Source organism: Bison bison, unplaced genomic scaffold (genome assembly GCF_000754665.1).
Source record: "Bison bison bison isolate TAMUID 2011002044 unplaced genomic scaffold, Bison_UMD1.0 scf7180017863818, whole genome shotgun sequence".
Lineage (NCBI taxonomy): Eukaryota > Metazoa > Chordata > Mammalia > Artiodactyla > Bovidae > Bison > Bison bison.
Window position 1 is genome coordinate 527,847 of NW_011494390.1, and position 25,717 is coordinate 553,563.

At 39.6% G+C, this 25,717-nt stretch overlaps 1 protein-coding gene across 1 annotated transcript in view; it reads right to left on the reverse strand.

The window, feature by feature from the left end:
- The window catches only part of ZFHX4 (zinc finger homeobox 4), a 202,587-nt gene that overhangs the window by 149,193 nt on the left and 27,677 nt on the right, over positions 1-25,717 (reverse strand).

Sequence of the window (25,717 nt, forward strand, 5' to 3'; positions counted from 1 at the left end):
AAAATGGAGGATTGTTAATTAAAGATTTGCCAGAATCATTTCAAGTCACAACTCTCCATTTCACAGCATCTCTTTACTCTCTACCAAACAAAAACAAAATATTATCAGAGCAGGGCCATTGCTTAGGCCTTAATCTCATCCATTTACTCACGGATTTATTTTGAAGTTCTTACAAAAAGCTAAGCTTCAAAGCACAAGGTACACACCATATTTCTCCTCTTGTAATCTTGACATTGGCTGTCATTACCATTGCAGTAAATCCATAGGGTGGGGAATGTGGTAAAGAACAGAAAATGTTTCCAAAAATTCTTCATAGTTGTCCTTTTATTGTGATTGTATTTGTTCTACTAAAATGTTTTAATAAAAACAAATGTTTGCTCTCATCAGACCCTTTAAGAACCACTGCTGCTGCTGCTAAGTCACTTCAGTTGTGTCCGACTCTGTGCGACCCCATAGATGGCAGCCCACCAGGCTCCCCCATCCCTGGGATTCTCCAGGCAAGAACATTGGAGTGGGTTGCCATTTCCTTCTCCAATGCATGAAAGTGAAAAGTGAAAGTGAAGTCGCTCAGTCGTGTCCAACCCTCAGCGACCCCATGAACTGCAGCCCACCAGGCTCCTCCGTCCATGATATTTTCCAGGCAAGAGTACTGGAGTGGGGTGCCATTAAGAACCACTAGCAAAAGATATCTCAGGAAAGGAGGGGTATGGACCAATGCTTTAGCATGAAATTATCTCTGACCTTGAAATATGACCATAGGTGATTGAAGTCATAGTCATCATTACAACATTATTGAGAAGTCTCTCTCAAATAAAACTTAACATTTTTCTAAGACTTGTGAACATGGTGGGGAATGTTCTAATCATCTACACCAGAATCACTTATTTCAATAATTAATAGAACTAGTTGTGAATATGAATTTTTAAAGAGTCAACACAGAAAGACCTAGATGATTCAGGGTAATTGCTTTCATAACAATTGGTAAGGGGGCGGGGGCTCTCCTGGACTGTGTCCCTTGTCACTAATCACTCATTTCAAACTTGTGACTGTTTGAGGGCCTCATTTTGATGGCCTAACACTATCATGAGCAAATTTCAATGTAAATTATTTAAAAACCATGATAAAGGCCAGCCTAGCCACCTGCATTGGAAGAGTATATGTCCTTCCTTTCATCTCTTGATTACCATGGGGCTGACTTTCCAATTTATGGATTATAGCTATACCTTTTACTAGTTCTTTTTCACCCACTGATTTCCTGCCTCTTGGCCATTTCTTAGCTCATTTTCATATCCCCCAGAGGAGAAGGAGAGAAAATTAAACACCAACCTATAGAATTTGTTCTAATGAAAGGAAAAGGCAGAGATTGGAAACCACTGGCTAAAATGAGGTTTGGGGATTTTCATACTTGCCGTGGTTCCAGTTAACCTAGACTACCAAGGGCCCACTTTCTACGAAGTCATTTGCCCTTCACTTCCAAAGATGATTTTACCATGACCGTGGTGAGAAAGCTATTCCACAAACCCAGAACTTTCCATAAAGTTTCTGAAACAACATAATATGCAAAAAGATAAAGTAACATAAAACTCAAGATATATATTTAAGATGCAAAATTTTGGAAAATCAGTGTAGATCACGTATTGGTCCTCACTTTCAAATTATTACTATGCTTTGCTCAAGAAGTAAGCTGTAATGGCTTCAAATGTATTAATAGGTTTCTGCTTATTGACTGCTTTTACTGATAGAGCATTCCAGCCCCAGTCCCCAAAGGGTTAATGCTACTGAATGAGCTGAATTCATGACCATAATCCTAAACAAGTGAGGTGAAGTTCTATCAGGTCTATTTCAGCGTATCAGGGATTACCGCTAGCTGTCTAATCCTGCTGAGCCTCAGGGAGGAACGTTCTATTGTATTTGAAATCCTGGCCAGGAAAGAACAGAAGGTTAAATGGGTGCCTTGCTCTGTAATCAAATATCACAGGCACTACTTATCTATTCAATGAACAACTGACGTAGAAAATCAATTAGGAACCAAATGGCTTCTTAGGAATTTTTACCCAGAAACAAGCAAGATTTTTTTTTTCCCCAAAAGGAGTTTATCTGATATGTTTTATAGTAGAATGTTACAATTCTGGAGCTTCCAGAGTTTTTTATCTGGTTGGTTCCTAAAATATATCTTACTCCATATTCTAGAGCTCCTGTACTAAATTACTAGCAAAACCGAGGGGGTGATTCAGGGATGAAGATAGCACGCTCCAGCATGGCTGCCTCGTTTACCTAAAGGAAAAGCCGTGCAAAATCAGTCCATATAAAGCAGTGTCAAATCTGAATCAAAGTTCTCAACAAGACTTCAAATAAATATGAGTGTTTTTATGGAGCTGATTTTAATAATTTACCTCTTCCGAAACACATTCCTTCAACAGTGTATCGTGTGGGAAAATATGATGAGCACGAGGGTGGTTGGGAGGAGGAGGCACCCTCAGCCTCCTGGGGCTCTTTGTTCCCAGCATGAAGAGGCTCCTTTCCGTGGCCTGAAGGTTAACACCCTGGTCTCCCCACCCCCATCCTCTACCTGTCACTCTGAGTCGATGTCACAGTTCCTGCACACAGACTAACAGGCTGCCCTGGCCCGTCTGCCTGACCTTGGACAGCCCTCAGATCAAATCTGGTTATTAATATTGGGGAGAGTCAAAACGCAATCTTCCAGACACTGGAGAATTGAGCTAGAAATTATGCAGTAGGCACTCCCTGTCAATAAGAAGCATCCAGATGCTACGGCTTAAAGTGGTCACCTGGATCTGGGTGGGAGTTAAGAGAAACTTTTTTTTCTTTTCCTGTTCTATGAATGCTATGGAGAAAAGTTTGCTTAGGGTCTTTATATGCTTAGCTTATCTATCCTTACACTTTCAATTATTTTTGGACTCTTTGCTTTATAAGAGTTCTTATACAGTAATCCATTTGCAGGCTAAAGCAGATATAATTGGAAAAATACTGCCCTTTCATAGTCACGGAAGATATTTTACAAATGGGATGAAATACTTTTAATACCCTCATTGTAGTTCAATGTGCATATAATTTTAACCAGGGGTTCTCATTCTTTGTAATTGTCCATCCCTATAACTTTCTCTCAGAATATATCCATAATCTAGACTAAAAAGGGAGAAATATGAAAAAGGATTTAAATGCCTAGACAAATACTAAATGTGCTACAGTAATAAATGCATTACTCTTTCAAATCACTACAAAAATTAAAGAGGAAATTTATCTTATGTTTCTTCCATAATTTACCCAATCATTACCATATTCCCAGGTGAAGGGTCTTTTGATAAGAGAGTTATGTGCCCTTCATGATAGTATCAATATTAGTGATTTGGTCAAAAATCGCTGTCACAGGAGTCTCAATATTCCTTTTAAAAATATATTTTGAAAACCATCATTAAGCTTTTTATTTAAGTAGAGACCCAAAATGATACTAATGTAGAAAAGGCATTTTTTTCTGGGGAAGAGGGGTGGGGAAGGGATGGACTGAGAGTTTGGGGTTAACAAATGCAAACTATTATACATAGACAAAGACAACAAGGCCCTACTGTACAGCACAGGGGTATTATCTGTTTTGATAATTATATATTTGATATTATATATAATTATTAAATATATTGATATTGTATATTTATCAATATTCTGTGATAAACCATAATGGAAAAGAATATAAAAAGAATGTGCGCGCGCGCACACACACACACACGTATATATATATACATATAACTGAATCACTTTGCTATACAGCAGAAATTAATATAGTATTGTAAAACAACTACACTTTAATTTAAATATAAGAAAATGCACTTCAAATGCAGGGAAGAATTCTTTGTCTGCAATACGGACTTTTTTTAAGTAGTAAAATCCTTTTCAGTAAAAAAAGGGTATCTTCTTTTGATTTTTGCTGTCTTCTGGTCACCACATTTTTTTTCTTTGAGGATGTATCCAGACTAATGCATCTTAATGATATATTTTTTGCCTACTGAACTATTCATTTGAGCTGCCTGTGAAGGTATGTTCAGAGGCGTCATGCCACCCACCGGCATGGAGACTCCATGGTATGGAGAATTATGTTACAATCAACAACCCGACTCCTTCAGTCTCCTGGTATTTTATATCAGTTGCTTCCTCAAGCAACACAAATCCACTAATGCTTTAATTTGTGACACTGCTAACTGGTATTAACAGATTATGACTATGGAATGCCTTTGCATTCAAACTGGCATAGACAGATAATATGTCTGTCATCATAAAGCAAAATGCTCTAGGTCACACAGACATATAATGCTGTCCTACATTTTTCACTTGAGCACAAACCTCCAAAGGTTTACAGCACACTTATGTGTGCTCGCAGAACTTACTTAGATAACCAAGTGCCCAGGACTCGGTCCAGGCAGGGCAGGAAATTTCTATTCTGCATTGATCTACATGCGTCAGCTGGACCAAGTGACTGATCAAGCTAATCAAGTTATTAGCAAGATCTTGAAATAATCAGCTTGATTTTTTTAAGGGAATAATTCAAGTTATTTTATTAGCCTGCTCTGCCAATTTATGAGAAGGGGATTTTTTTTTTGATCTTTTGAGGGACACAGGCTACATGGCCAGTGGAACTCAGATGCAATTTGGCATTGGCATTTTACAGTAGATCAGGGGTCAGCACAGACTTGAGTATTTCCCATTGATCTACAAAAAAAGGAACTTCTTTATGAAATAGGCAAAGACCTAGTCTTCAACGTGTAAGTGAAGTAACTTTTCCAGTTACTTTCACTGGTTTACTTCAGTTAATACAGTAACATTTCCAGAGTTACGTGTTTTGACAATGTAGATTCTCTTGCTTATGAAATTGGGCACGGTATTTATTTCCTTCTTTTGAGCAATGGTTATCATTGTAGCTGCCAGTGCATCTGTATTAGATGCTATATGGGGGAGAAAAGAAAAGTACAGATATTAAAAAAAAAATTGTCAAATTATAGACCATACAAAATATGGTCTCTCTCATAAACAAAACAAAGTGATATGTACCTACATGGTGGCACCAGGGGTAAAGAACCCGCCTGCCAGTGCAGGAGATGTAAGAGAAATGGGTTCCATCCCTCAGTTGGGAAGTTCCTTGGAGGAGGGCATGGCAACCCACTTCAGTATTCTTGCCTGGAGAATCCCAGACAGAGGAGCCTGGTAGGCTATGGTTCATAGGGTCAGAAGGAGTCGGATACGACTGAAGTGACTTAGCATGCACACACGTGTCCATAGGGTCACACAAAGTTGGACACAACTGAAGGGACTTAGCATGCACGCACATACATACCTACACACATCTATACCTGCACATACACACATCCTTCACACATACCATGCACACATTTATTTATATCCACATCTATGGAGAGAAAAAGAGAGGGAATTTGCTGGTATGAAGCAAAACTGTAAAAACAAACCTCAGAATCTGCCTTCCTAGAATAGCAAGAAAATGAGAAATTGCAGAATCATTACAGTGAGCTACAAATGAACGTACAACCCAGCAGGCCTGTGGAAGCCAGCCCTCGAGAGACCTATAAGATTCCTGTTCAGAAAATAGACTATATATCTGCTGCCTGAGGATATCTTTGTGTACAAGGAGAGTGGATTTCTGCAACTGTGATGAGGCAAAGTATGATTCCAAAACTTTACCAGCAAAGATATTCCTACCAAATTCAATCAAGGGGCCTTAGACTTTTTTTTTTTTTTAACTGACATCTGGAGAGTGGTTTCTTGGCCCGACAGTTCACAAAAGTGCCAGACTTTCAACAAAAGAACAGCTGTTTTGTGAAGAAAGGTTTTCTTTATAAAGGTTTGCCATTTTTCCTACTGAAATGGAATTTTTTTTTTTTTTTAATATCACAACAGGTCAGATTCCTGTCCTTAGAAGCAAAACCAGGAGGAGGACAGAGGGCAATGCCTTCCATGACTTGCTCAGACAGAGCATACAGGATTAACAGACTCTAGCAAAGTCTCAGTGTGGGAATGGAGAGAACACCGGTGACTACACAGGACTGCTTCCTCTTCTGAACATGGAGGGACAGATGCTAACAGAGCTGCGGCGGGTACAACCGCCACAGTCACTGCTGTCTCAGGAGTCTTCAGATCCCCAGTGACCTTCAAAGTATACTAGTTCAGTGATCCTCAAATGTGCCTGACAATCAGCATCATCCATTCAAATGAAGAGATTTCCGGCTGCACCCCAGAGGCGGCGGGCGTTGGCACCACTACGTTTTCAAAGTGGTAACAGGGAATCTCACATTCAACTTTAGTCGATTCAACTTGTACAGACATTCTGCACAAATCAGCCAACTGGATGTGCAGCTGTTTCTAGACTGTCTTTTCACAAAAACGTTTTGTGAGCCCCAAAGTTTGAAAGCGCTTGCACTCTGATCAAATCTCACTGGTAAATAAATGACTTTTTCTACAGGACAGTCAATATCCAGTGAAGTCAATTCAGTTCAAGGACTTCCCAGGTGGTGCTAGTGGTAAAGAACTTGCCTGTCAATGCAGGAGACATAAGAGATGTGGGTTCAATCCCTGGGTCGGGAAGATCCCCTGGAGAAGGAAATGGCAAGCCACTACAGTATTCTTGCCTGGAAAATCCCATGGACAGAGGAGCCTGGTGGGGTACAAGCCCATAGGGTTGCAAAGAATCGGACATGACAGAAGCAACTTAGCATGCAAGTAATTCAGTTCAGCCCCGGCTACTTTCCTAACTGCCTCAGTACAGGCTCTCATTCAAATTCTTCACTTTCATCCAAGATTAGAGGAAGAGCTTGATTTACACAAATACTTATGTACTAATGACACAAATGCATGTTCCAGATCAAAAACAACTACTTATTTGTTTACAATGGTAAATAACTATTTCTTTACATCACATGTGAATCTGTGTTTAATGTTTGTGTACTACTCTAAACTGTAAGTTCCACCAAGCAAGGCCTCTGTCTGTCTTGTTTGACACAATATCCTTACTTTCCAGCAAAGGGCCCGACAGAGTGGTCTCTCAAATGAGTAAGAGACATGATTAGTCAAATAAATAAATAAACCACAGGGCGTTCAGAGATGTGATTCAGCTATTTCTCTATATACAATTACTAAGAAATATCAACAACCTCAGATATGCAGATGACACCACTCTAATGACAGAAAGTGAAGAGGAACTTGATGAAAGTGAAAGAGGAGAGTGAAAAAGCTGGCTTAAAACTCAATATTCAAAAAACAAAAGAAGATCATGGCATCTAGTCCCATCACTTCATGGCAAATAGATGGAGAAAAAATGGAAACACTGACAGATTTTATTTTCTTGGGCTCCAAAATTACTGCAGATGGTGACTGCAGTTATTAAATTTAAAAAAAGGCTTGTTCCTTAGAAGAAAAGCTATGATAAACCTAGACAGTGTATTAAAAAGCAGAGACATCACTTTGCCAACAAAAGCCTGTATAGTCAAAGCTATGGTTTTTCCAGTAGTCATGTATAGATGTGAGAGTTGGACCATAAAGAAGCCTGATAGCCTAAGAATTGATGCTTTTGAACTTAATGGTCTTAAGACTCTTGAGATTCCCTTGGATACCAAGGAGACCAAACCAGTCAATCCTAAAGGAAATCAACCCTGAATATTCATTGAAAGGACTGATGCTGAAGTTGAAGCACCAATACTTTGGCCACTTGATGCCAAGAGCTGACTCATTAGAAAAGACCTTGATGCTGGGAAAGATTGAGGGCAGGAGGAGAAGGTGGTGACAGAAGATGAGATGGTTGGATGGCATCACTGACTCAATGGTCATGAGTTTAAGCAAATTCCAGGAGATACTGAAGGACAGGGAACCCTGGTGTGCTGCAGTCCATAAGGTCACAAAGAGTCAGACACGACTGAGCGACTGAACAACAACAATAGAACAGTTACTAGGTTTCCCAGATGGTGCTAGTGATAAAGAACCCGCCTGCCAATGCAGGAGACGTAAGAGGCACCAGTTTGATCCCTGGGTCAGGAAGATCCCTTGGAGGAGGGCATGGCAACCCACTCCAGTGTTCTTGCCTGGAGAATCCCACGGACAGAGGAGCCTGGCGGGCTACAGTCCACAGGTTGCACGACTGAAACAACTTAACAGGCATGCATGCATACGATTACTACACTACTTCCTGTTTACAAGAAAAATTTGTAAATATATACCTGCCAATTAACCAAAACCATGGAAAATCTGAAACCAGATAAATATGTGTAACTATCTCTGCAATTTAAGATGAAATACTTATTAAAGCTCAGAAAAATTCAGCTCTGATAACCACAGACATGATTACCTGTAAATCAGATCTCAGTGATTTGTTAATGCCTACTTTCCAATAATCATGGTAACTCAGAGCCCATTTTATAGATGAAAAAATTGTGGTAGCAGCCAAAAGACAGAAGCAAAATTAACACCAGACACAGAAGCTTTAAGCATTTAGTTTTCAGCTGTGTGAGCTCCACTTACTACTACTCATTTACAAATTCACACTTGCCAGATTTGAAAAGTGGTATTTAAAAGTGTCATACACAGTTCCTTTTCTGTGGGCAAACTTCTAAGAAAGAATGGGTATTGAATTTAAAGCACATAAAAGGATACACAAATAGTTATTTTCTCGGAGCTATATTTACCCATTTTCAAGTGGATGAGTATAGCTACATTCTTCTTCAAACAAATTTCAATTGAACGCCAACTGGAGAGAGAAAAGTTAAGAACGGCTTTTCAGGAATTACAAGTCCTGGATATAACAGTGTAACTGAGTGCACTCACAGAAATTAAAAAGGAAAGTATCTTACCAATAATAAGAAAAGCAGAAGTTATCTCCAAGTACAAAAAGCAATGCCAATGGAGTAGATGTGCTGACAAGACATGAGTAATATTTTCCACATATAAGAAAAGCTTTCATCTCAGAATGCGTTTTCAAAGCTATTTTTGTACCTTAATTAAGATCTCCAGAACTCACTGGAGTGTTTTTTTCCTCCATTTACTAATATATTAACTAAGGCACCAAAATACTTGCCAAAAACCACATAAAGAGCAAGAAAGTCAGCTGGACACTGGAAGACAGAAAATGCGTAACTCTTTTAAACTTTTCTTGAGTTATACAAGACCGGGAGATAGCAGAAGACGCAAGAGACAGGGGTTCGATCCTTGGGTCTGGAAGATCCCCTGGAGGAGAGCACGGCAACCCACTCCAGTATTCTTGCTTGGAGAATCCAATGCACTGGGAAGCCTGGTGGGGCTACAATCTATAGGGTCACAGAAGAGCTGGACATGCACTTATGCACAGGGAGATAGATGGGCGTATCTTCCACCGCCTTTCTCTGAAACATCACTCCACACCTCCCACCACACTCCATTCCCAATATACTAATAGTAGGAAGGCATCATAAGTGATACCCACCTTGTCAAGGCTTATTAAGCTCATCAGTGTTCCTAGACATAAATGCCAAAACAGTCATCCAGTCTTTCTAGTCTCACTGTGTTTTAGACTCAAGAAAGTAGCTCCAGGGAATCTTTAAGCCTGAGATAACATGGGAGCTTATCATGCTTTCTTGCTTCGTTTTTCTTTAAAGACTTTTTTTTTTTTTTTGGTCAGAGTAAAACAGAAAGAAGAAATTATGCAATGTTATGTTCTAACGGTAGGAACACTGGCAGCTCAAGCCCTGACCTCACCCTACCCATGTCAATAGGCTTTATGAAAAGCAGAAGGTCTCAGGAAATTGAAAACGCCAAGGTCAATTTCAAATGTTTAAATAAAATAGGGTGATGCTTGAAATAGCTACAGATAAAATACCAACCATTTCCACTGATTAATTAGATTAGCTATTAGAGACAAGTATATTTATGCTTTTACATCTAGAAAGAGAAAAAAAACCTTCTAGTTAGCTTAAAAAAAAAAAAGTAATATTTCCCTTTGTCCATATGTTTACCACTCTGAAAATGTAAAATTCATGCTCACAAAACATCATATAAGTGGGGAAAGGGAGGCAAGAGGGAGAGAAAATTTAAATTATACTGCTATTGTGCATTATTTTTCAACAATGGGACATCTTTTACTTGAGAAGAAACAAATAGCCACTTTATCACAGTTCTGCAAGGCAGGAATCTAATTTCTTCCCTAAATACCACAGGAAATCTAAATATTAACTTTCTGAATGACACAAAGGAGTAAACATTGCTAAAATGTGTTATACAGAGGACTAAAAATGTCCCTACAAACTTCTGGAATTCAGACAAGCTGTTAACAGAGACAATTCACAAGGGAAAATAAAGCACAGATAAAAAGGATTGTGTATTTTCTTCTAAAAAACCTGGACAGCTTCTTGAAGACAGGACCAGCTTCATATGGCCTCTGTGTCTGTTTTGGTCATCACCACAGTGCAATGAGGACAAGCAAGCTTTTGTGGATCACTAGAACTTCAGTCTGGTCCTACTTCCCTAGTGGCACTGATGGTCAAGAATCTGCCTGAGACCTGGGTTCAATGACTGGGAGATCCCCTGAAGGAGGGAATGGCAACCCGTTCCAGCATTCTTGTTTGGAAAAGCCCATGGACAGAGAAGCCTGGCATGCTGCAGTCCATGGGGTCACAAAGAGTCAGACATGACTGAGCGGCTGAACAACACCGACACAGAACATCAATCTAACAAAATGTGTTTCAGTAATTATCACAAAATACACCAGTTTTCACGCAGTATGGAGAATTCACCACCAAAGAACACTGTATCAACCAGATAAAGGTTTATATTCTGACAGAAAAAAACCCTACATACGGCTATCAGTGATTTTTCTAATTTGCCATCTCTCGCTGTCTCCTCCCCAAATCTCTAAATCTCTATTGATCTCATCATTACTTCTTCTCCTCTCAAAGGCTGTCCTTCCCAAAGATCAACTGTTATAGTCACTCTTATATCCATGCCCTTCTGCCACAAACAAGGCCTTCTTATCCAGGCCTTCTTCTCAAAGTATCTTCACTGTAACAAAGTAACTGTGGGTGCTGGAGTCAGTGATCTGAGTATAAATCCTGACCCAGCTGGCACTGTTACCAGCTATGTAACCTTGGATCAATTAATTAAGTGTTCATTGCCTCAGTTTCCTCATCTTTAAAATGGGCATAATTATACAGGTTTGCTGTTAGAATGAAAAGAGTTAATATATTTAAAGAACTTAGATTATCTGCCACCTAGTAAGTACTCAGTAGATGTTCAAATTAATTTTCTCACTGGACTTTCATTGGCCATGGAGGAGAAGATGAATAAAGAAAAGTTTATCACTCTCAAGCGATAAACATTTGTACTATTCTTTAAAGAAAAGGGAAAAGGAGCTGATCAGATACAAGTAAGAAGTGACCAGCAGTACTGAGTCCAGTTAATACCAGTGACTGTTGTTTCCACTTGTAGGTATAAACCCAAGAAAAAGGAAAACACATATCCACAATATCCATACAAAAACCTATACACAAATGCTCACAGTTTCATTATTCATAATAGCCAAAAAGCTGAAACAACTCAGATGCCCATAAACTGATAAGAGGGTAAATATAATGTAGTCTACCCATACAATGGGAATTCCATAATAAAAAGGTATGAAATACTGACTCACACCACAATATAGATGAGTCTTGAAAACACTGAGTGAAAGAAGCCCATCGCAAAGAACAATATATAGTATGATTCTAGACTATATAGACAAGAGTGTAATTCGTGGTTGCCAAGGGCCAGGGCTGGGGAGGTTGGGATTATCAGGCGGTGGGCAGGGGTAGAGGTAAATAGCATAGGATTGCTTTTGGAGTATTGAAAATGCTCAAAAATCAATTGTGGCGATGGTTGCATAATTCTGTGACTATTCTAAAAAACAATTAATTGGATGCTTTAAATGGGTGAATTTTGTGGTACATGAAGTATATCTCAGTAAAGCTGCTGAAAATAAAACATCCCAGCAGCCAAGCAGATCACAATGGCCTCAACATTCACTGCCCTGTCCATGTGGTAGGTTGGGCTTCCCTGGTGGCTCAGAGGGTAAAGCACCTGCCTGCAGTGTGAAAGACCCAGGTTCGATTCCTGGATCAGGAAAATCCCCTGCAGAAAGAAATGGCAACCCATTCCAGTACCCTTGCCTGGAAAATCCCATGGATGGAGAAGCCTATTCCTGGATCAGGAAAATCCCCTGCAGAAAGAAATGGCAACCCATTCCAGTACCCTTGCCTGGAAAATCCCATGGATGGAGAAGCCTATTCCTGGATCAGGAAAATCCCCTGCAGAAAGAAATGGCAACCCATTCCAGTACCCTTGCCTGGAAAATCCCATGGATGGAGAAGCCTATTCCTGGATCAGGAAAATCCCCTGCAGAAAGAAATGGCAACCCATTCCAGTACCCTTGCCTGGAAAATCCCATGGATGGAGAAGCCTATTCCTGGATCAGGAAAATCCCCTGCAGAAAGAAATGGCAACCCATTCCAGTACCCTTGCCTGGAAAATCCCATGGATGGAGAAGCCTGGTACGCTACAGTCCATGGGGTTGCAAAGAGTCAGACATGACTGAGCGACTTCACTTTCTTCTTTCTTTTCCATTAGTTCCTTCCTTCTCTGTTTTAGAACTGATTTCTGGAGACTTTTACTCACATTTTGCTGAATAATTTCAAGCTTAATTATTGAGATTGCTGTCTTATCCTATCATGTTCCCCTATGGACATCTCAGAGTTCATCAATTTGAGAAGGTATTTGTTCTGATTACCTAATTCCCAGAACTTCAAGGATCCTTTTGAGTCTAAGTGTCTTGCTGTATCTGTTGTGACTTGAAGGCAAAGAAAAGAACAGAGTACTAATTAGATAGAGATTACTTTAAGAAACTCTTTGCATTAAAGATGATTTTTCACAAGACTTAGTGCTCAAGCCTTTGTAAAAAGATACCTGCTCTAATAGTGGAACCAGGACCTCCCTTCTGTAAGGTCTTCTGAATGTGCTCCCACACCTGGTGAGGCCATTGACTTTCTGGAGCATCTATCGCCTATCACTTTTACCAATTCACATCTTGTTCCCTGGGGCTTCCTAGGTGGCTCAGTGGGTAAAACAATCTGCCTGCAATGTAGGAGATGTGGGTTCAGACCCTGAGTCAGGAAGATTCCCTGGAGGAGGGCATGGCAACCCACTCCAGTACTCTTGCTTGGAGAATCCCATGGACGAATGAAGTGACTGAACATGCATGCATCCTGTTCTTTGAAACTTTGATTAGTCATGTGTACATACAAGACTGATTTCAGGGCTTGCTGACGAATCTTGCACAACATCATCAAAGGTTTATTATCTCTAGGGACTGAGAACACTTACAATGGGCAGGAAGAGATTTCTGTGATCTACTTTAAAACAAAATAAGTGGGCATTAATGATTAACTCAAAATCTCCATCAATTTTTAAAATAAGTCTTAGGATACTGTATTCTGACTCCTATCTCTCTGTCTCTCCACTCCACCCCACCCCCCACACACACACACGTGTGCATGCAATTTGTTCCAGGGTTTGAGCAAAATAGGCATAAATAGGTCTCCTTGGATACATACTGAAAACATCATTGGAATACTGGCATTTTGCCTTTTTAATGACCAAACACATGAGAACTGAAATATATCCACATTCTTCTATACTCACTGCTAAAGAATTAAATGGTTCACTTTTTAGACTTGAAAAAAAATCAATTTCAATGTACTTCTGTATCAATGCTTTTACAATAAGTTACAAAGCCATTACATTTAAAGGGGTAGCCATGGTTCTACTAGAAGAAATAGAATGACCTAGTACTTGCTACAGGAACTTGAAAGTAAATATTATACCTGAGAGTCTATTTTGAAACATGTGTGCATGCATGCTAAGTCACTTCGTTGTGTCCAACTCATTGTTACCCTCTGGACTGCAGCCGCCAGACTCCTAGTCCATGGCATTCTCTAGGCAAGAATACTAGAGTGGGTTACCATGCCCTCCTCCAGGGGATCTTCCCGACCCAGGCATCAAACCTGCATCTCTTATCTCTCCTGCATTGGCAGGCAAGTTCTTTACTACCACCACCTGGGAAGCCCTTTTGAAATATACATCTAAGTAAATATTGACACAATTAAGCAATAGGAAGAGATTTTTGCATTTATGACTTTAAAGATGGTGATTCTATTGCCACGTTAAGAATGAATACTGCAAAAACTAAAAAGTGCTTCATAAAACTCATCTTAGTTTTTCTAATATTTAAGGAATTAACAGAGTCAAAGTCTCTATTTTTCTGGGAAAAAAAGTTATTTATAAATTCTCTTTGGATTTATTTTTAAGGAATTTGGTTATAAGCCTGGGGAGTATCTTCTCAGGAAATATTCATCATGGAAAAACTTGGTACAATTGTTTCATCCAAATGTATTTTTTTAATTACTTAATTTGCTAATAAAAATTACAATAAACCAAAAACAAATAAATTAAACCAGAACTTGCTTTTATCCAAATTCTTTCTCAAAGGACATTGAGGGACCTCTGTTTACATAGTAGTGATAGCATGTTATACTAAGGAGGAGAGCGTTTTCTCTCTTCCAAAGTTTGTATAGTACCAATTCACCAAATGAAATCAATTCTGAAAGGTATATTCCACTGTTTATGTATTTCCCATTTTAGCATATTAATTTTATTTTTTTAAAAGACAGAAAACAAACTTACGGACATAAAGAGGGAAAGCAAGAGTGGGATGAATTGGGAGATTCAGACTGACATATAAACACTATTGATACTATGTGTAAAGTACATAACTAATGAGAACCTGCTATACATAGCTCAGGAAACTCTACTCAATGCTCTGTGTTGACCCTAAATGCAAAGGAAATCCAAAAAGGAAGGTGTGTATGTATACATATAGCTGATTCACTTTGTTGTATAGTAGAAACTAATACACCATTGTAAAGCAACTATACTCCAATAAAAAAAAAATTTAAATAAAAATAGAAAACAACAGTATTTATTTGGTGTAAATTGGGGAATCATTCTCCCCTTCCATTGTGTCTGGTGTCCCTCACTCTGTTACTCGGTGGTAAGTGCTGAGTGTAAGGTATGATATGTTGAGTTTAAGGTGGCTCATATGGTAAAGAATCTGCCTGACAATGCAGAAAACATGGGTTCGGCCCCTGGGTCAGGAGATGCCCTGAAGAAGGGAATGGCACCCCACTCCAGTATTCTTGGCTGGAGAATTCCATGGACAGAGCAGCCTGGCGGACTACAGTCCATGGGGTTGCAAGAGTTGACACAATTGATTGAGGAACACTTTCACTTTAAAGGAGATACTTTGTAAACCAACACTCTTCTAGAAGTGATGGCACTTAGACTTGTTATCAGATTCCCCACAACTGAACAGTGAATGACTTCAGGCCCTGAGGACACATGCTAGTGTTCTTTGCAGGCCTGCCAAAGCAATAGTGAGAAATATTGGAAGTCTTTGAAAGATACTGCCCACCATAATTATCAGAATGTCCTTATATCCTTTACACGCACTGGCTACCGAAATTGGGAGTCTCTCCTACCAATAGTTCTGTCACTTCAACAACTGAAACTATTCTTACTTTTCATTAAAAGATTATTCATCACTGAATATACTCAACTACAGTGGTGTCAATGACTGAGAATTTTTTTTGCAGGATTGGAAGCCAGATTCAGAAAGGCAAAGATTACCTCAAGCATCTCTAAGTTCATGTCAATAATTCTAAAAAGATGTGGACCAGTTCTCTGGAATCATTAGCAAATTCTCAAGGAGGAAAAAGAGGAAGGGGGGAGTGCATTAGAAACCACAGTGGTGGACTCCCCTGGTGTTCTAGTGATTAAGGATCCACCTGCCAATGCAGAAGACAGGTTTGATCCCTGGTCCAGGAAGATCCCACATGTTACAGAGCAACTCAGCCTGGGAGCCACAGCTATTGAGCCTGCATGCTGCAACTACTGAAGTCCGTGCACCCAGAGCCTGTGCTTTACAACAAGAGAGGCCACCGAAATGAGAAGCCTGTGCCCCACTGCTAGAAAGTAGCCTCCACTCGCTGCAACTAGCAAAGCCCAAGAGCAGCAATGATGACCCAGTGCAGCCAAAATAAATAAATAAAAATAAAGGATAAAGAGATTTTAAAAAGAAAGAAAGAAACCTATGGTGGAAAGAAAATTCCTGGAAACTTGGAATGAAAGGGATCAAAGTAAGAAGCAGAAGATACAAGTTTAAAACAAAAATTCAAAATTATCTTTTAAAATGCTAGGTACATAGCAAATGAAGAGGACTTCCTCCAGTAGTTATTAGGATGTTGGGAAAAGGGAAGAGAAGACTGGGGTCCTGGGTAGAGACTAGACTGTGCTTTTACTTGTTGCTGTGGAGGAAGTTAAATGCTTAGGGAGGCACATTCCCTCTTTCAGGTCAGCGGGGTACCATTTAGTACATTACTGCTGGAGTACCCTGGTGACCTGAATGAATTAAGGCAGCTTCCGAAGGTGCTTAACTTGCAAGTACTGAGAGCTCAGGCACTCGAAGTGATAAATATTCTATGAGTCCTTTCTATTTAATATACCAAGCACCCCCAAAATGTCAGGAAAAGGAAGTTTCTTTAAAGAGAAAGAATTCTGTTGTGACAGTAGACAGGTAACAATTTTAAACAGCTGTGTCTCCTTCCAGTTCGGAGATGCTCCCAAAAGCTGTAAGTTCATCATGTTAGTTGACTGCTTTTGTGGGTGTAAATCCTACTACTGAGCTCTTCTGTTACATCACAATTGCAGGATCTTAAAAATAATCTGTCACTTGAAGGGATAAAAGTGGACTCCCAAATGAATTTTGTTTTTTAAAGTCAGTCAGTGCTGTCCGACTCTGTGTGACTCCATGGACTGCAGCCCACCAGTTCTTCTGTCCATGGAATTCTCCAGGCAAGAATACTGGAGTGGGTAGCCATTCCTTTCACCAGGGGATCTTTCTGACTCAGGAATAGAACCTGGGTCTCCTGCATTGCAGACAGATTCTCTACGGAAGGAGCTAGGAGGGAAGCCCAATAGAATGGAAGATTCAATCTGAAAGTGTTAGTCGCTCAGTCATGTCCAACTCTTTGTGACCCCATGGACTGTAGCCCACCAGGCTCCTCAGTCCATGGGATTCTCCAGGAATACTGGAGTGGGTTGTCATGCTCTTCTCCAGGGGATCTTTCCAACCCAGGGACTGAACCCAAGTCTCTGGCATTGCAGGCAAATTCTTTACTGTTTGAGCCGCAAGAGAAGCCCAATGACAGATGAAGTGAAGTGAAAGTCGCTCAGTCATGTCTAACTCTTTGTGACCATATGGACTGTAGCCTGCCGGGCTCCTCTGTCCATAGAATTCTCCAGGCAAGAATATTGGAATAGGTAGCTGCTCCCTTCTCCAGGAGATCTTCCCAACTCAGGAATTGAACCCAGGTCTCCCACATTGCAGGTGGATTCTTTACCGTCTGAGCCACCAGGGAAACCTATAGTATATTCTATGCTTCCAAATATTTCCAATCAAAGTCTTTAGGAAAATATGTATCCATAAAATAATAATATGATCTCAATACACATTTATATTTACATATACATATTTAATATATGTATTATAGTCAAAGCTGCAAAAGTACTTTTCCTTTAAAGAAACCTAGAATATTAATAAAGTATTATAAAACTAAGGGAAATGGAATGTTAACCACATACAGTAGTTACTATCAGTGACAACAGAACTGTCATCACCATAATTTACCTTTAAGTAGAATTCTCCTCAATAGCATTGTAAACAGAACTCACAGTCTCCAAGACTCTAAGACTCAAAGTTACATTCTTTGTTCTAAAAGAGAATTGACTGAAGTTGTAATTTGACACATTTTGCATCTTTAGCAAATTGTTTTCTTCTTCATTTTCTAGGAATTGCATCATCCTCATGTTTCCCACTCCAGTACTCTTGCCTGGAAAATGGACGGAGGAGCCTGGAAGGCTGCAGTCCATGGAGTTGCTAAGAGTCGGACACGACTGAGCGACTTCACTTTCACTTTTCACTTTCATGCATTGGAGAAGGAAATGGCAACCCATTCCAATGTTCTTGCCTGGAGAATCCCAGGGACCGGGGAGCATAGTGGGCTGCCATCTATGGGGTTGCACAGAGTCGGACACGACTGAAGCAACTTAGCAGCAGCAGCAGCATGTTTAAAGAAGGATGTAGCACTATCCTCATGTTTAAAGAACAACATAAATCTTCCAACTAATAGAGAAGCTCTAGTTCACTCTGTAATTCCCACCATAACCTTTGTCTGAAACTGACCCACAAAGTCTTACATTGCAAAAGAGCAATGAGTCAGCCAAGACATATTGTTCTACAGCTACTGATGACCCAAGAAAGCAATCACACCTAGCCTTTGACCAACCATTGATGAATAAAAACACAGAAGCTTTTGAGGGCTAGTATGTGGTTGTTGTTGTTTAGTTGCTAAGTCCTGCTCGATTCTCTGAGAGCCCATGGGCTGCAGCATGCCATGTGTTCCTGTCCTTCACTATCTCCCAGAGCTTGCTCAAATTCACGTCCATTGAGTCAGGGACACTATCTAACCATCTCATCTCTGCCGCCCCCTTCTCATTTTGCCTTCCATCTTTCCCAGCAACAGGGTCTTTTTCAATGAGCCAGCTCTTCACAGCAGGTGGCCAAAGTATTGGAGCTTCAGCTTCAGAATCGGTCCTTCCAATGAATATTCAGGGTTTATTTTCTTTAGGATTTAGTATATGGATTCAACCCTTAATTTGATTAAAGGCCCTGCCACATTGGAAGAACAGAGTCAGCTAGGAAGCATCACCTTAGAGAACATGGTTTGTATCCTTCCTCATTAATGGGACTAGTTCCATAAACAGATACATTTAAAAACCCAGTCCAAACGAAGTGCTCAATGAATGTTTCTGTATTTATCAGAAGAAAGACTTGGGATGTCATTTGGGTATTCTGCAAACAGAACATCAATCACCATGTTCCTCTTTGGTTACAGAATCTATGAAGATGTTTCCCAACAGGTTCTTGGGGGCTGTGCCTTCAACTGTTGCTCTTCTTTTGAATAAATCATATCACCATAAGGTCTCCGGAAATACACTGATAATTCAGGGGTGAAAGAAGTGCCTTTTGAAGGCCTAAATTATCTGAATAATGAACAAATCTCCACGTCTAATTGAACTCAGCCTGAGCACAGGCTCAGACTTCAAGCAAACTTGGTAAAGCATTTCCAGTAGAACTCCAGCAGGCCAGATGTTTTGGAAGCAGAATCGAGGTCATTATGTACATGCCAGCTCCTCCTCGCTCCACCCGGGGCCAAGACCCTTTCAGCAGCGCGAGGCCTGTTTAACATATGACTTTGGCCGCCTTACCGCATGGCATCCCAGCACCCACGCAAGCATTTCGGTGATTTTAAACAAGCTCCACTAACAAGGACAATTACGTGGAAGCCAAAGAAACCAATGGGGAGAGCACATTCATCATGAGATGTAAACCTCTGTCTGCATTTCCTAAAATGATCTCAAGATGGGAGATACATAGGGATTTACAACTTTGGATTAAATGCAGGAGACATGGGTTCTATCCCTGGGTCAGGAAGATCCCCTGGAGAAGGAAATGGCAACCCACTTCAGTATTCTTGCCTGGAAAATCCCATGGACAGAGGAGGCTAGCGGGCTACAGCCCATGGGGTCGCAGAGACAGACACTACTGAGTGACTAACACTTTCTTTCTACACTTCACATGAGACAATGAGCACAACTTATACAAACACTGTAACATAAATCCCAAAGTCTGAGTTGACATGGTCCTGGGGTAGTGCCAGTTTTTACTACTTTTCTGAGGTGGAGGTTGGGTATGATATGTGATATGTGATGTGTGTGTGTGTGTGTGTGTGTGTGTGTGTTTAGAAGGAGAGAGATGAAGGAAGCTGTTAGGGTTGGCCACCACCCTCCATATCCCCATACCTGACATAACAACTGGTTCCCCCTCATACATTAGAAATTCATCCAGATTAAGTGGTTCATTTAAAACCAAATGTACTCTGGGAAAAAACCTGAGAGTCATTTACACCTCTTAATACACTACTCTGCTTTTACAGAAAGGTGTCCTTCCCCCTTAATTAAAAGGATGCTCGTTTTCTTTGGAGAATTAGATGGGTGAACTCTCAACACAGAGTATTTCCACGAAGAGAAGATCTAGGTAGGAGAAAACAGTAAGGATTTCAGCAAAGAGAGAAGAGGATAACGGTGAACGCCTGATGTGTGGGGATATGGCAGGACCAGTTAAGGAAAGACACATCAAAAATAAAATCAGGGAGTTCCAGTGACACGCTTTGCTTTCTTTAAATTTTGTTCGGGTTTGGTAACAGTTCCACACATGCAATATCGTTTTATCTCTCCTGACATGGATGTAATAAGTTGTGAATACCTGGTCTAAAGTCATCCTTCTACAGATTGGCATGTATCAATATGTATCTATAGGTGTGTGTATCTATCTGTATATATTAAAATATACATACCGAAATATATATATATATATATATATATATATATATAATGTATCTGGATAAACAGATATTTTTGATCCTTTTTTCCCTACTGGAATACAAAGAGAGTTCTCAACTCATACTGTAATATATATTTCTTGCCTTGTGAATGCAGTGAGAACGCCCGTATTTGTGCTGGGTCTTGCCTGGAAAATCCCATGGACACAGGAACCTGGTGGACTGCAATCCATGGGTTCGCACAGAGTCGGACATGACTGAGCAACTTCACCTTCACTTTTCACTTTCATGCACTGGAGAAGGAAATGGCATCCCACTCCAGTGTTCTTGCCTGGAGAATCCCAGGGACGGAGGAGCCTGGTGGGCTGCCGTCTATAGGGTCGCACAGAGTCAGACACGACTGAAGCAACTTAGCAGCAGCAGCAGCAGCCATGTTTTAACACATGGTGTGCTTCAGTAAATGTCAAGCTTAAAAACAGAAGTAGACGAAGTAGTAGGTCTGGCCAATTACATTGTGATCTGAAAACACTAGTGATTTATTAGTTGCTATTAGCTAACCAGCTAATCTCTATTTGATCTGTGTATTTATTAGTTATAAGTATTAAGCCAGCATGTATTGTTCTACTACAGGAACTTTTTCAGCCTCTGCCTTGCTTTTTACATGAAAATACAATAAAATAATTTGAGTTGTGATTACTTTAAAAAAAATAAATCCTGCAGCTGGAATTAAATTTCACACTGAAATTCAACCTTGAAAGGAACAGAAATAGGAAACTAATGCAAAAAGTGCAAAAATTTCCATATTCAGGTTAATGTTTAGCAACAGAAAAGAATAACTTTTGTTTATCTCTGAAAACAGCTTTCTTTATCTAAACAAATGACTAGAATAAGATTAAGAAAAACCTGTTTTGGTTTTTTAGATACACACACATATTCCAATTTCCTTTAGCACAATGACTTTTATGCAAATAGGCACCACACAATCTCCTGACCTCTTTTACCATCACACACGGACAATGACAGTTCAATAATTGAAATGGTACATATCGGGTATATTTGATTTTAAATTGCAAAGTTGGACTCAGGCCTATTGAAATGAAAATGCTTATGATTCTTTGTTAATTCCAAACTGATCAGATTATTATATTTCCTACCAGTTAAAAAAAAAAAAGGCAGGTGAAGCTAATCATACCATTTTTTATTTCCTTGCCATATACATTGCCCAACGTGTTTTTTTCTTTTTTTGCACTCTCTTCTGTGACCCTCCCCCGCACCTTGATTTTAGTTCTTAACCTGGATTCTTTCATCCATAACATGGATAATGAGAAAACTCCAAAAATGTTCCTTGGGGGACTGTTACGCTAAAAGTTACGTAGGACTAAATCCCACGTGTCTTCCTTTGCTCATCATGGAGACAGGAGATTCATTCACTGCCCTCAGCCAATTTGAAATCCAAATATGAAAACAGCCTTACGGAATTCAGACAGATGATTCTCCTTCACAACCAGCAGATGCAAGAAGAAGAAAAAAAGACTAGTATAATTAAGCTTTCAACTTTGATCCAGTGAAGCTGTGAACACCTCATTTAAAAATACATATAAAAGCAGCTGAAGCACAGGTGTGGCAAGCATATTTGCACACCCAGCACAGGATGGCAGTCAACCAATCAGCTGGCCAGAAAATTTCAGCCATTCTAAGGCAAGAATAAGGTAAACTGTGAATCTGAAATATTACCAGAGTCTCGTTTGTTCTCAGTTGGAATGTGGAGTGCTCAGTGGTTTTCGCTACATCTTTCCACTGGACACTTTAGAAAAGGATTGGGATCACTTAAGGGGTAGACTAAATTGCAGTGCATTTTTTAATGAGGATTGGAAGTAGTTTCTTTGATACATTTCTCAATTTATGCATTAGTCCATTATTCATCTTACAAATATTTATTGAGGACTCATTATGTGAATATCAATTTACAGAAATTTGTAGAGGATGCAAAGGCGTGAAATTAGAAAAATATAATCAAATCTAATAAAGTGGTTAGCTGAGAACACTGTTTTGGCATTATATAGATATAGATACGCACACACAGGGGCTTCCCTGGTGGCTCAGATGGTAAACAATCTGCCTGCAATGTAGAAGACCTGGGTTTGATTCCTGGGTTGGGAAGATCCTCCGGAGAAGGGAATGGCCACCCACTCCAGTATTCTTGCCTGGAGAATCCCATGGATGGAGGAGCCTGGTGGGCTACAGTCCATGGGGTCACAAAGAGTCGGACACAAACAAGTGACCAACACTTTCACTTCATACATTCAGTACTTACTAGCCTCACTTTAAATATACTTTCAGACATTAAAAGAGAAGATTAAGTGCAATCTGCAGTTTCAGTTTATTGTTTAAATTTCTTAGCCCAATTTTGCTTCATCATTAAAATTTTTGGAGGAAAAATAAAATCAAAATTTGAATAGTGCCTAATGTTTCAGAGAAGTTTGCTTGAAGAAATGAGCAAGCTTGTCTTCAGAATAACAAAATTCCTTTACAAAAAAATCCTAAGGAAAAGAATACTGCCAAAAAAACGAATGCAGCTTTGTTTGTTTTTGCAGTCATCGTTAGCAATAGACATAAAGGTATTCCTTTTTTTTTTTTTTGGAGCCCATATGGAAAGATCATCAACACATTCTGCCTCTGGGTTCTTTGCCAAAATACCATAACCCACAAGCCTTCTACCTTAAACATGAAAGGAAAGGTGTTGTTCTGGTCAAATAAAGAAATAATTTTTACTAGCATACGTCTAATGTTAAAGCTGCTTAAATCCTGCCAAATACATTAAAACAACATCTGTAAAACAGATTTTCATTAAATTGATCAGGTTAAAGTTAAGCAGCTAGGCAGATGATGCTTTTAAGCTACCCCTTAACCTTTAACCTCTAACCTCCTTAAACTGGAATAAGGACACACACTTCTTTGAGATAAGACTGCTTCAGGTTGACCATGCAAGAGGTAAAGCGGCCCATTCAAATTGCCCTGACACATCCCCACATTTGGGAGTGTTATGAACCAATATGCTGTCAATGAGAACTGTTTTTCTCCCAGCCATGTATTTATCCGTCTTTTCACTGCTACTGTCACTTTCCCTTAAAGTCTGAATAATTCACAATGCAAAATGATGTAAATTAAACTCCTAATGAAAATGAATTTTATATAGGCAATTATTGTCTAGTCATTAGCTCAGACACCGTTTTAAGTCCAATTTTAATATTTTCACCATATTATAAACCATCATTTTTTCCAGGCCTAGGCTAATTTGTTAGGGTCTCATTTAAAAGCAATTAATGTTACTTATAGAGCAATTTTATTTTGCTTACACAGGCTGACCAAGCTTGCTAATATCCTCATTACTGCTCTTGAAAATCCTCTGGATCTGATGCACAGTTTCTGTGAATCAGTTTAGAAACTGCATTCTTAACACATTGCTACTCTGGAGGAATTTTTTCTAGTGACTGCTAGAATGAATAAATGCTCTTTGAAGGCTGATGCAAAATAATAGAGTCCAGCTGCCCAATACTGAGTTTCAATGGCTCCAATATTTATCTCTTTAATCTTTTTAATTCAAGGTAAGCTTGTTCAGAGTGTGTTTTTGTTTCCTGACCATTTGGAGACACTACCCTACAAGGACACTTAGGTATTTAAGAGATAAGTAAATAAAGAAGATAGTGGGGAGAGTTAATTTGTATATGACATAACATTTTGAAGGTAAGAGTATATATATAGCCGGGCTTCCCAGGTGGCTCAGTGGTAAAGGATCTGCCTGCCAGTGCAGGAGACACAGGGTCAATCCTGATCCAGGAAGACCACATATAACGCAGAGCAACTAAGCCTGTGAACCTCAGCTATTGAGCCTGTGCTCTAGAGCCTGGGAGCCACACTACTGAAGTCTCAGCACCCTAGAGCCTGTATTCCACAAGAGAAACCACTGCAACGAGAAGCCTGAGCACCGCAACTAGAGAGTAGCCCCACTCACTGCAACTAGAAAAAAAGCCCACACAGCAATGAAGATTCAGCACAGCCAAAAATGAAATAAATATAAATTTTAAAAAGAGTACATATAGCCTTTGGTTCTGGTATCTCAAGCTCTCTCTGCTTTAAGGACCTATTTATAAGCAAGTTCTATCTCATCTGGTTGTTATACAATCAAAGACAAAATCCAGCCCTCGCTGAAAGGGAACTTCAAGGGTAACCCTGGCATCTAGCAAATTGCTCTGCAGACAGTGATGGTGGTCAGTCCATATTCATGGATAAACTTAACACACACATACACACATGTAAATAATTGTCCAGCAATGAGACTAAATAGCCTTTCCTAAGAAAATCAACAAGAATGCTCTACCTTTCTTTAGCTTCCCACATGAGATTAATAAAGCAGAAAAATTTGTACATTTATATCTTCTATTCACAACATGTTAATTTAAAGTGTTAGAGTTGTGTGACTATAAGCACAGCTCATGAATATTCTATATAGCTCCCAGGGTCGAGATCTATTATTTATACAAACTTAATGTGTTTTTTTTTTCTCCCAGGTATTCTAAAAGTTTTAATAGATAAGGTATCAACAGAAGAAAAGTTGACAATTGAACGGCTGTCAGCTGTTGCTGTAAAAGCGATGAATTATAATCATTCTATTCTGTTTTCAATACCATCAACTTGGAAGTTTTCCATCTTACGTGAGGGCCTGCATTCCCCTCAAACTGTGTAACCCAAATCTAATGCTTTCGTTATTGATCCACGGAGCACCAACATCACAGGCATGTTACAAATTCTCACACCACAACTTTAGGTTTTCACGCTCAGTACATCAACCCAGCATTTGAACTTCAAGAAACAGCCCAAACAAATAGTGGCAGGCCAACCCAAATAAATAATGCCTGGACCTGCCCCAGATAGCCACATTCTGCTCTTTTTGTGGCCTGTTTATAGTTTGAAAGCATATTTGAAGAGTTGCAGGTATCATAATCGCCGGGTGACTCCTGATAGTATAGTTACCACTGATTCCTAGTATAAATCAATAGATAACACTTGCAAAATGGATTTTGCAATCATATTAGAGCTTGTTACAGTGACTAATGGTTTGCAATATTTTCTGAATT